This window comes from Pieris rapae, chromosome 8, assembly GCF_905147795.1.
Source record: "Pieris rapae chromosome 8, ilPieRapa1.1, whole genome shotgun sequence".
NCBI classification, from domain to species: Eukaryota; Metazoa; Arthropoda; class Insecta; order Lepidoptera; family Pieridae; genus Pieris; species Pieris rapae.
The window spans coordinates 7,563,637-7,576,132 of record NC_059516.1 but is presented as its reverse complement, the minus strand read 5'-3'; the positions used below and the strand labels follow the sequence as shown (position 1 = coordinate 7,576,132).

The following is a 12,496-nucleotide window of genomic DNA, read 5'->3' as shown; positions in this document are numbered from 1 at the left end:
TTTCCACCTACTTTCGGAAGAAATCAGACTTCTTGCCTACATTAAGGCTGAAACTTAAACAATTAAGTCAAGAAATAGTTTGTCTTCAATCTGTAATCTAGTAGTTAATCCATTATATATTTATTGTCAACGTTGTCCCTTAGGACTCTCGATAAAATAAAGCTAAATCTCCTCAACAGACATACGGTGACAAAAGATTGTAACTATGATAAAAATATTAAATTAAGAGAGGACTGAGTTTGTGTCCAAATGTATGTAAACATTTAATGAGAAACTTCTGATAATAAGAGGGTTAATGGTTAGTTACTTAGTCATATCAGGAATTAAAAATAAGAACTTTGTGGTGACTCTTTATTATTTGTACGAATACAAAGTAGAGCCCTTTTCAAATCGAGCATATTAGTTATCAACGTCTGGTGCATCGAACGATACACGAAGAAACTTTACGACGCGACGCCGCACTGGGGTCGCCCGTGCTACGGCCACTGCCGGTACAATTCTATCGCGGACGGACCGTTCAATTAATCGGGCCGATTAACGTTGTCTCTCGGACATCAATGGTGCTGGATTAACGGAGGGTGGTGTGTCCTTTTCTGTTGGTCGCAGATTTAGTGCGGCGCCGCGTCGCTAGGCGGGGGTGCGCCGTCGCTCGTAAAGCATCGGTCGGCACACTCAACTGACGCGCGCCTCGGCGACTACGCGTTGCGTAACTCGACGCGCCATAAACAACCACTTCTCGCACCTGACGGCCGCACAACCACGTGCGCCTCACGCATTACGTATTGCGCTCATGCCTTCGATAAAACGCTGACACGTGACTTGACAGAGTGAAACCCAGAACTTAGAACTCTTTAGAACTGTGAGTTTGTGAAGAAGTTATTAGCGAGCGGGATGCCGCTGGCCCGTTTGCCGACGGCGGACGGCGGCCGCTCCGCTTAAGGTAAGCTTTATTGCCGATTTATGGGTCCCAACTTGGTTTAGCGTGGAGCAAAGGGTCGCATTCGACTTTTGTTTGCAAAACAAACTTTTGCGCGGGGTCGCCGTTACGTTTAGAACTGTTCTAAATGATTTTAACGGCGCAATAGTTTCGGAGCGCGGGCAATAAATAGCCCTACGTTGAGAGAATCGTTTGAGTCACGAATGAATGAGATGTTATATCGAAAACAAAGTGTGAAGATTTTAAAACAACTATTCGATTTGTATGCTAGCCAATAATTGTAAATATATAAATCTAATTTCCTAACAGCTGAGAGAGTTATTTAAAGTGAGTCGAAACGTTTTATCAAAAGTCGAAACGAATAAATATCAATAAAGTTATCTGTTTATTAAATGTGTCATTATTTCAAATACGCCTATAAAAACGAAAATTATTAATTATGTAAATAGGTTGATACAGACGTAAACGACAGAAATTAATAAGTATTTTGAGCTAATAATTGAGCTATTCACAGAAAAAATTAATTGTAGAGCATAAAACATCTTTATATTAAACTGTATGATTTCAATTTGGATGTAACTTAAAGAGGTATAGAGCCAAACAAGAATCACCCTTAATATTTAATAATAGAGTCGACTTTTGCGCAAGTTCAAGTTGATTGTCAACTGGCGGGAGTTTGAAGGAATTGTACTAAGATTATTGTAGTTAGGAATTATTTGAATTACACCATAATTTATTTAATTAATTATGTTTTCTACAATATACTAACTATATAACTTAAACTTATTAATTAAATGTTAGATTTAGTTTTTTTTATGTATGTAAATACATTACAAACAGGGATTTCTATTAAAGTAATTTATTCCAAAAACCAAACTAATTTATTCTTAAGATAAAAAATTAAAGAAAAATAAAAAATTACACCACACGAAAAATTGTGCCTCATTTTTATCCTTTGAATTTACTTATGTTCCACAGATAGTACTGTTTCTAGCCAAAATTATCGTACTTAAGATAGCCAATTACAAAACGGGTTCCTGGTAATAAATTTTAGGTAGGAAATAAACCAATAGAAATTGTCAGGTGCCATCGCATCAGGTTTTGAAAATTAATTACCTTGTATCTGTTTGCACCATGTTAGTACCCATTAACTAAAATTGAAAGATAAGAAAGAATTACTTTTCTGTAAAAATCTAATTTATATTTAAATTGTACCTCTATGATAAGGTTTAATGTGTTTAGAGCCTTTCGTTAATTTATTTTGATACGTTAATGTTTTGTTAAAATACAAATATTATTTTAGCTACCCGTATTAGTACTCTACATTACTGACACAAAGACAAACTGTTTCTTGTAAAATCAAATTAGTTTTAGCCCAACACTTGTAACGTAATAATTAAAAAATAACAGTTCATAAAGTGGTCGTTGAACTCTATAAATTTATTATATAATATTACGGTTATATGTCTACAAAATTGAATTACCAAATTACTAGTCATTTAAAACTTTATAACCAAAAACAATGCAGGTGTTTATTCAATTGCAGTAGTTTATGGAAGTGATGGATACCTAATTAAGGTTCTTTTTATGGAAAATCTTGTAGCAGAGTCGGATCTATAAAAACTTGTCCAATTGCTATGTAAGGTATAATGGAAAATTTGATACTTTGTCTCATTTATTTTATTGCCATTTATCATCGCTCATGTCATAAGTATATTTTATATTAGAACTCTAGGTAACCTTTTGGTAACCTAGTTAACGTTTCTTTTAAAATTAAATGAAAAACAATGAATGTAAATTGACTAAAAGTCCCCTAAAGAATATTTAGAAAAAAATGGGGTAAAATAAATGTATTTATATTATGCGCGCGCATTTAGTTTTCATAAGTAAACAACAAAGTATAGTCAATATCATTATGATTAGGTTCCATATAAGCAAGTTAATAGGAGAATTTTAATGGGTTCTAAGGGGATACAAATACTCACGTAACGTTTTTCAAAGAAAAAGTATTCCTTGTTAAAATAGCTCGGTAGACCTTTTGTCCGCTAAGACATATAATTGTCATTATATTCTTATATAGACCTATAAAGGAAGAGGTCATAATAAATATAAATTACTAGCTGACCCGGCAAACGTTGTTTTGCCATGTTTTTGTGCCAAAAAATTAAAGTTTATAATTAAGAAAAAAACATAAGGGATGATTGTAGAGGGATGAAAATTTAGAATTGCATGTATTTTTGTATGGTGTATCGTAAAAAAATAAAAACGAAAAATTTTGTCTAAAAATAAATATAAAAAAAATAGGGGTGGACCACCCTTAACATTTAAGGGGATGAAAAATAGATGTTATTCGATTCTCAGACCTAACCAATACGCACACAAAATTTCATGAGAATCGGCCGAGCCGTTTCGGAGGAATTCGGTTACTAACCCCGTGACACAAGCATTTTATATATAAGATATTACAAAACATGGTGGTGTTCTATTAAAATTGCTTATATATATCGTATTGTAAAATAATTTCTTGCATCCAATATAATAAATATATATTTAATATATTGGTGCGCGCTTAAATTTACAAAGTAGGTACTTTGTAAATTTATAGGTACGTAGGTATTTTATTTAGGTAGGTACCTACCCGCATTAACAACGTTTGAACAATAATGATTTTACACAACGCATTTAAGTTCTTGTTATAAAAATCTTATTTACTAAAGTTTAAATAAAACTTACCTTTTATCACCACAACACATTCGATATAAAAGTAAAATATAACTATATTAAAGTTTCAGTGAGAACCACTAGGCATTTTTTAAACTTATGTAGCTATTATTATAAATACAAAGTATTAAAAATTTAAATATATGATGGTAAATGTCATACAATAAAATTGGCTTACATTACATTAATGATAAATTAATGACAAATATTCTAATTTAAAATGGCGGCCATCATGCTTTAGTCGCCATATTGAATTGATAAGACGCTCCCCTAACTTACAACTCTGCGCCAAATGTCATTATTTTGGGATTAGTTTTCTAAATTGGCACGTTCGAAATTTAAATTTAAGTAAGTTTATTTAGATTTCCGGTTCAGTTTGAATATATTTTTTATCTACTTTGTATTTCTTTATTTCTATTTTATATACGCCAGTTTAATAGAGTAGAGAGAATCGCACAAGTATCAAATGACGTCAGATAAATGATAAGGAGAATAAAAACAATGCAATACAGTTTTCCATATTCACTTATCGCATAAAACATATTACGTTGATTTTATAAATAAATTTAATATTCAGCGCATGCGCCGCCATATTTGTCTTATTTCACATAACTGGTCAGATCTCAATCTTTTCTTATTTTTCTGCTTCATCTCGTGTCAAGCATACTTCAAATACGTAAAAATATTCTCAATCAAATTCCATACAATATTTTTTATTATTATTATTATACAATTATTTAATCTACAAAGCACAAAGTATTTAATTGTAATTAGAGCTGTAGAAATATTTTTTGTCATTGGTTAACTAGAGAATTGTATAACAGGTTCCTACAATGTTTTAAAGATCTGAATAGCGAATAGGTATTTAGGGCAAAAAGCCTTGAATATATTCACCTCTTCAAGCCATTCATTGATTTATTCCATTTTGTACTCGGATCCTATCGCCAATACAGCTAAACACAATGTTGTGGAATCGTATTTGAATTAAATTATGCCTTTTTGTGGCAATAAAGCTTGGAACTCATCACCTTGTAGTTTATGGCTACCGGAAGTGAAATGCCACTGCATTTTCCACTTAAGTTTTTATTATAAATATTACACTGTAGGCTTCATTATAAACTCAGTCTTAAGTTTTATTAAATTAGTTAAGTTAAATAAGTTTTTTTCTTTGTAATCCTTAGTAACGTAACGTTCCATCAGTGGTTAAAGTGGCCCCTGCAGTTCTATATTCACGGCTATCCCATAGGACTTTTATTTATATATTCGCATTTAATACTCGCTCGTATGGTAGAGACATTGTAAAGAATCCAGAATGCATGAGACACTATAATCTGTTAATGACAACTGACACCCGTTACCTTCTTAATAATCTTAAACTAAGACCAAACATTTTATTACCACTTTTATTATAACGAACACCGGAGCCATTCTATCTAGCGTTGAAAATTTATTTATAATTGTTCATGTATAAACAAAACAAATACAGCGAAGAACGTTTGACATTAATCGTCTTTGATAGGAGGAAAAGGATCATTGCACGTTTTTTTACAATAAAAACACGTAGTGTTAAAATGACTCTGAATCGATCGTGAAATTGTCTCCCTTGGAGTAATAAATTATCATCTTAATAAGTTAATGAGTGGTCTCAGCAATACCACAGTTTTTGCGGTGTACACCCGTTATTGCCGTATTGGCAACTACACATCTGCCGTACGAATTTTATTATAATTCATGTTTATTTATCGCCTATTTATTTTCTTTATTCGCACATGATGAAGAAAGTCAACGAATTTTATAGACTCGATTATAACTCGTTTTAAATTAACGTCCTCGATTATTTACGATTTTGTTCTTGATTAAAAATCATTTCTAATTTGGCACATAAGAATAATTTATTTATTTAAGTAATCTATATTATGTATATATATTAAACTTTTCATGGTGTAAGTTACGACCTTTCTAATGTTATCTATTCTAAAATACATCTTAATTACGGTAAACATAATTAAAATATTACACTTAAAATTATAGTTTCCACTGGTAATTGTTTGTTTTAAAATATGTATCTTCATAGTTATATGGATGCAGATTAGGTACAAAACAAACACTTTTTACCTGATTAGCCTACTACCGAATAAATAAACATTATACTTAAATATAAATTCAAGTAAAATCCTACATTAATCTATATTACCTATTATAATATCAGTTTTATAATTGGAAAGTTCTTAAGCATTCGAAGCTGCCATAACTAGTCTCTAAATAATTAAATATCATCACTCATAATCGCCCAGCTATTTACATGGCACAGTGTTTAATCGAAACAAAAAGTTAATTCGTAGCAAATTCTCAAGTACCAGGTGAAATACTCCCGCATAACAAAAGACATCTGTTGCTGAAAAATAAGTACGATCATAATCTTAAAACACGTCGTTGGAGACAAATTGCAGTTCAATCTTTCCATAGACATGTATTTGTATAACTGGTTGCTGTGAATCCATCTCAGCGGTTCGGTAACAGAACGCAAATTGGCTTATCGCTAGATATCCCGAAGAACCGTAAACCGGATCGTAAAGTACACTTTAGCTTGAAATCCGCATAATTATCGTACGTTATAAATTATTCTGGCTGGGTATAACTGTATCCTTTCATATCAATATTATTACAAGCTTCTTCTTCTTCTGGAGCCAACTCATTACTGAAGGTATACCAATCTCGTGAAGCGCGTCTACTGGCATGTCTTGTGTCAGATGCAGAAACTCTTCCACACTCGGAATACTCCTACGCTTCCTGACTTTACGAAGCCATGATAATTTCCTTCTACCACGCCGTTTACCCTGAATTTTACCCATTATAATTAATTAAATGATGGAGTAGGTGGTAGCAGTCGCCGCGCAACACGTAGCCCAGTTACGCGAATTTCCGTTGTTTAATTTTCTGCTACGTTTTTCGTATTACAATCTAATAGAATCGAATTCTAAGTTTTTTATTATTCTTATTACTTCATTTGTAAAGGTCAGCCATAATTACAGTTTACCATATTTTATTAATACCTAATACATATAAAACATTCAATTCTTAAATACCAATCATTTTATATAAATTCATTGAGTTAATTAAAAAAAAGAACTGCATTTAATTAATCGGAATTGCCATTCGGAATAATTTATTTATTTCGATTACACTTCTCGTGTATATGCATTTAAAACTTATTTAAATGAACTGACATCATAATTATGATAAGAATGACGAGTATTGTTGATTTATGTTAACAATAATATATTCCCGATTATATATAAATTAGGGCAAATAAACGATCAGTGACTTAATCATTTCGTTTGATTTAAAGATGTTTTGACCTCACACTTCGGTAATGAATGAGGTGGTCGTAAACGGCTGAATCAAGAGAACATTAATGTCAATCAAAAAGCCATAAACTCTATTAGCAGTTATGAACCTCACCGCATCTGTCCGATAGCTGGTTTCGCGTACTGTAATGTGATTAACATAAGTACATTGTTGGTTTTACGTTTTTTATATTCATCACGATTCGAAAAAGCTGTAAATTTCGCTTGTCAACCGATAGCGTCTTTGATAAAGAACACGGAAACGAACTTTTGTTTGAAACCGCCCAAAGAGAGCAATAAATTACGACAAGGTGTTGTTCGTCTTTTGACCGCATTTCTTCAAAATATTAATACATTGTCAAATCCATTAGCATAATAATTGGTTACCTGCTCATTTAGTCAGGTGAATTGGTATTGTCTAATACCGCTTTGTGCGATCTTGTGCAATTCTCTCTCACGACCCCTAAAGATTTGTTTCTATTGTTGGATTTGAGTGTTATTTTTTAAGCGTGCCTTCAAAGAAATTCGTAAACATAACGGGTCTTGTTGATTTGCATTTTTGCTATTTAACATCACAATAGGCGAAAGAATGCAATTTTTTGGCGTTTTTTGTTGATTTACAGTATGCTAGGGTTTTGTTTTGCGTTTCGTACATCACAAATGAACATATGCTAATATTTTAAAACACGCTTTTGTTGTTTGAGTATTCTTTATAAAGTGTGAAGATGTTCTTTTGTTTTAAAAATAATTTAATAGCTCCCGTTTCTATTGTAAGTTGATGCGTTTTATAATTCTTTGCAACGGGACAACGTTTTTTATTTTAATATTCCATTTGTGCAAGTTTATTACATTCTCAATAGCAATAAAACAATACGTGTAAGAAATAACTAACTTGATTTTTTAAACACAAAATTATTTCTACAACTTGATGTTCTAAATGTAACATTTCCATTATATTTTCTCATTAATTGATACTATAAACAAATATGGGTTAGGTTTTTTACAAAATTTCAATGTCCAAAGTCAAATCGTTATTGGATTCCTGATTACAGGTAACATGTTATAAGTTTGTTACATTTTGTAAAATTTGGCACAGCAATGTTTGAGAGGGCTTTATTTTATACATAATTCTATTATTATACATATTTAATCTTATAGGTATTATTTATATAATATACATATTATAATTGCTTTTGCTTACAAAAATCTTGAAATTATTTACAGTGAATTTCAGTAGAAAATTTAGTATTTTTATGTAATAAAGAAGTTTTAGTCCGTCGAAGCTGTGGTATGACTTGAAAATTGTAATATTTCAAAATTACTGAAGAGTCGCGTTCACTTGAGTAATGGCATAACTTTTGGGGAGGTTTGGGAGTTGAGTTGCTGTGCGTGCCTCCACCTTTCTTAAAACTTAACTTATGTTTCTAAACACTTTAATATGATGTGAAATTGGTGGTTAACGAGTTTATTTACCTTTGTCTAAACAATAGAATTATATATTAACAGTTAGTATTTTTTACAATTAATAATGATTTGAGACTAATAAATCATTATTATTATATATTTTATGATACCCCGGTATATTAACAACGCTTAGTATTTAACCAGATCCTAATCAGATTAAAAATTTTATTAATAAAAAAAGCTCTAGAATTGTATACAACACAACGAAGTTTTTGTGTGATAATGATCAATTTTTCCACTTAAAGTATCTTTTTACGAAACAGACCTTTAATTAATAATCATATGTTTTTTCATATCTCCTATAAAATTTTAGTTTTACGTACAATATCCTAAGAATACAGACTTAATTAAATTATACCTTTCCAGAGACCGTTAGCGTTTTCGTTTTCAATGGTATAAGCTCCGGTCCTTTCGTATATATATTATACTGTGGAGGCCGCACGTGGACAGGGCCATGTGACAAACCGGTCTTGAGCAAGCCTAGTAACCTCTAAACGACTTACGTGAGTAAAGGATTCCTCAATTCACTTTTAAGCCTCCCTCCGTAACGCGTGGGAATATGAAAATCGTGTGAAACACTTGAGAAAGTGTTAATGACCTAGATGCGTTATAAGTATTATCTACGCTTATATAAGCATTTGATAAAATTTAAATGGCTTTATGATTAATTGCTGGGCTATCTATAAATTAAGGGCAACTTTAACGTAGCCAAGGTTCAATACTTTGAGATTACTATTAACGATTCGAACTGCGCTTAATTTAAAAAAAAAAACAAACCAGTGGTGCGACAATCTTTTAGGTCTGGGCGGCAATTACTGTAACAATTTTCTAATCACTTATAAATTTAATAGGTAAGATCGATCGACGGCGTATGTCAGACACGCCTGTGTCCATCGAGTTTTGCAGTAGCCATACAAATCATTTCCAGTTTTCCTAAGTGTATACATAGATTATCGTAATAATAATCGCATTTATATCCTATCCAATCATATGTTTAGTACGGTTATATGTACTTTAATTATTGTTTAGAATCAACTAACAACAATTGTATGACTTGTTCCAAATTCACTAATTAACAATGACGTAAGTAGTCGATGTATGCAAAGATGTTACAAGCATTTCGTTCAGTTATATACCAGTGGACAAGGAATTTGTGTAGGTATCAAAGTTAAATTATTACGGTATTGTTAAAGGCAAATTTATTAAGCTGTTCTATTTAGGCGATTTTATGGCAATGACATAATCATATATTCGCCTTATATTTTTAAATTATAGATATATGAGAAGAAAACGTTAAATATATAGATCAACTATTAATATAGAGTTGTTTGATTATCTTGAACTCTCAAAGTCTAGGTTAAACAGTATTTATTTATTATATTTAAGATAACAGTTTTAATATACAATTACTACTAATGCGATAAAACTACACAACTACTCCTTAGTTACATCACGTTACAGTCGAATTAATGAGTATAAGGCAAGCAAGTAGTGGCAAGTAATGTTTGTTTAATAAATTAAAATACCTCTTTTCAAAATCTAGGCTTAATGGTTTTAATCTGTAAATAATTGTATCAAAACAGTATTATAGTAGTAGTAGTAGTAAGTATTGTGTTCATTCGAAATTGTATTAAGATAATTTAGTTGCTACACTACAAGTATTGTTTGAAATAGGCCTAAAAAATCCTGTTTTATAAATACCATGTTTTCCACTCAAAAGGAATATCAGACTAAATTTTAGCCGTTTAATTAGTATAAGCTTATGAGTTTAATTGAAATCTACTCGCAGAGACCGCACCTGCAAAACTTGTGAGTACGTCTTAACTTGAAGAATCTCGCTTCGAATTGTTAGAGCGTCGTCTGCGCAAAACCTCTTATATTTATGCCTTTACTTTGTAACATTTGCGGACTATTTACCGTTGAGGCTTTGAAGGAATATTATTAAATTTGTTCTTGGGATTTTAACTTCGACGTTCTGTATTACTTAAGTTAAAAATTGTTTACACAAGACTTATTAAATGTAAGAAAACCTTCTGCCTAGTATTTTACCTTTTAGATAATATTGTAGGTAATATGTGTTCTTTGTATTTAAGTGGTAAAAATACGGATGTGTATGTCTAACTACATTTTTATAAAGAGGATAATTTTGAATGTAGAATCAGTTGTTTTTTTTGAACTCAACCTTATATAGTACCTACAATAAAATTAAACAGTACCTACTTTTTCCTTTTTTTCTTCTATCTACACTTTTAAGTATGTAGCAGTAACAATTCTTAGCTCAACTCAAATAAACATCCCTTTAACAAACACCTTTGTATTACAAAACATCTTAACGAATCCCTCTTGAATGTCAACACTATCAAGTATTTTAATTATTGTTATCATCTTAGATGTAAAAAGGTACCGTTTAAAATACCATAGCCAATTAAAAAAACTATAAGTACATCACTTTCTAGAATTTGCAACACGCAATTGAAAGGTGTCGGAAAAACGCCAGTAATTCTATGAAAATTGAGTACAACGAAGAAACCCGACTCGGAATGCCACATGCCGTCTCATATCGCTATCGATAACATTCTATTACGAATGAAATTAATCTCTCCGCCTATAGTATTAATGTCTCCTTTTCAATAACTGACAAATTGCACTTACGCTAATACCTTGTTTCCTTAATTGTTTCAAGTTTTTGTTATAGCAAGGTGCGGATAGTACGGGCACGTAATAAACGGCTCATGCTGATTTATTAATATAGGTGGTCTGGAACTTGAATCTATGAGGACCTTGATCTGTATAATTAAGAAATAATTATTTACGATACAAGTAAATGGTTCTCCTTATCGTTATTACATAACGCCCAAACCCAATAACCAATTTAAATCCATTTTTGCCATCTGAAATAGACATCTTAATCCAAATATTGATAATAGTGTGCCAATAACCAATTGACGAATTGTAATAGCCATCTGTCGATACAAGCTATTCATGGTAGGTCGGATCGGTGTATGTGGATAGGCCTTTGTAGGAAAATGACAGTTCAACTGTGTCTGAAGATTTACTCCAATTTTTTAAATAATTAAAAAGCTATTTGATATGTTTTAAACAAAGACATGTGTATTTTTATATTATTTGTACGGTTTTATTTACTATATTTGGTTTATATTGATTATCAAATATGAGTGGAAAGAGCGATGATATTGCATACTATCCGTGGCCAAAAATGGATTGTTTTCGTAGTATTTCGTAAATGCAGATAGGAGATCGATCTACTATCGAAATTGTGTATTAATTAATGGGCTTGGGCGTTAGTCTATATTTCATCAAAATTTTGGTACAAAAATTGTCCGGTATCGGAAAATTCTACTATACTGGATTTCGCAGTGTGATCTGTGATTATATTAAAATAAGCTTAATGCGTAGTAAATTTCTTGGACTAAATGTTAAATTGGCACAAATTGAAGTATCTCCGCGCACGCTATCTATATAGGCATCAGACAACCATTGAACCTAGAACAAGCCTTTGACCTCGCTCTTTGCGAATAAACATATTGCATGCAGGTTATAATATATTTAATAATATATTTATTTAAAGTTGTTAGCATGTTCCAATGCAGTACATAGGCTTATTTGTTACTCTATCATATAAACAAATATTAAAGAGTATCAATAGAGATAACTGCCGAAAAATCGGAATGATACATCAGGAAAAGTTGGAAAACCCGTAATACACATTGTAAATGAATTAAATATGAATAAATTGTAATATCATAATTGTCAAACAAAAAGTCAACAACTACCAATTAATTTTATTAATTATGACTAGAAATTCCAAAGTAATTAAATATATACTTGAAATGTACTGCAGAAGATCTTTTTTTGAATTCTGATGTTGTTTTGCTTACAATTATTTCAATTTTAAAATATTTTATCAACTTATGCATTTCTTGTCCCTAAATTTTTTATAATGTCGCAATTTATTACATTATGTTTTGATTAAATAGTAAAATCACTACCAGCTATAAAATTGTAA

At 31.2% G+C, this 12,496-nt stretch overlaps 1 protein-coding gene across 3 annotated transcripts in view; it reads left to right on the top strand.

Annotated features, from left to right (window-relative positions):
- The first annotated feature begins 455 nt into the window (after positions 1–455).
- The window catches only part of LOC110992175 (homeotic protein antennapedia), a 144,567-nt gene continuing 132,526 nt past the window's right edge, over positions 456–12,496 (top strand). For all 3 annotated transcript variants that reach the window (XM_022257890.2, XM_022257886.2, XM_022257889.2), the window contains exon 1: positions 456–940. The gene's annotated coding sequence lies outside the window, so the exon portion shown is untranslated. The remainder of the gene's footprint in view (positions 941–12,496) is intronic.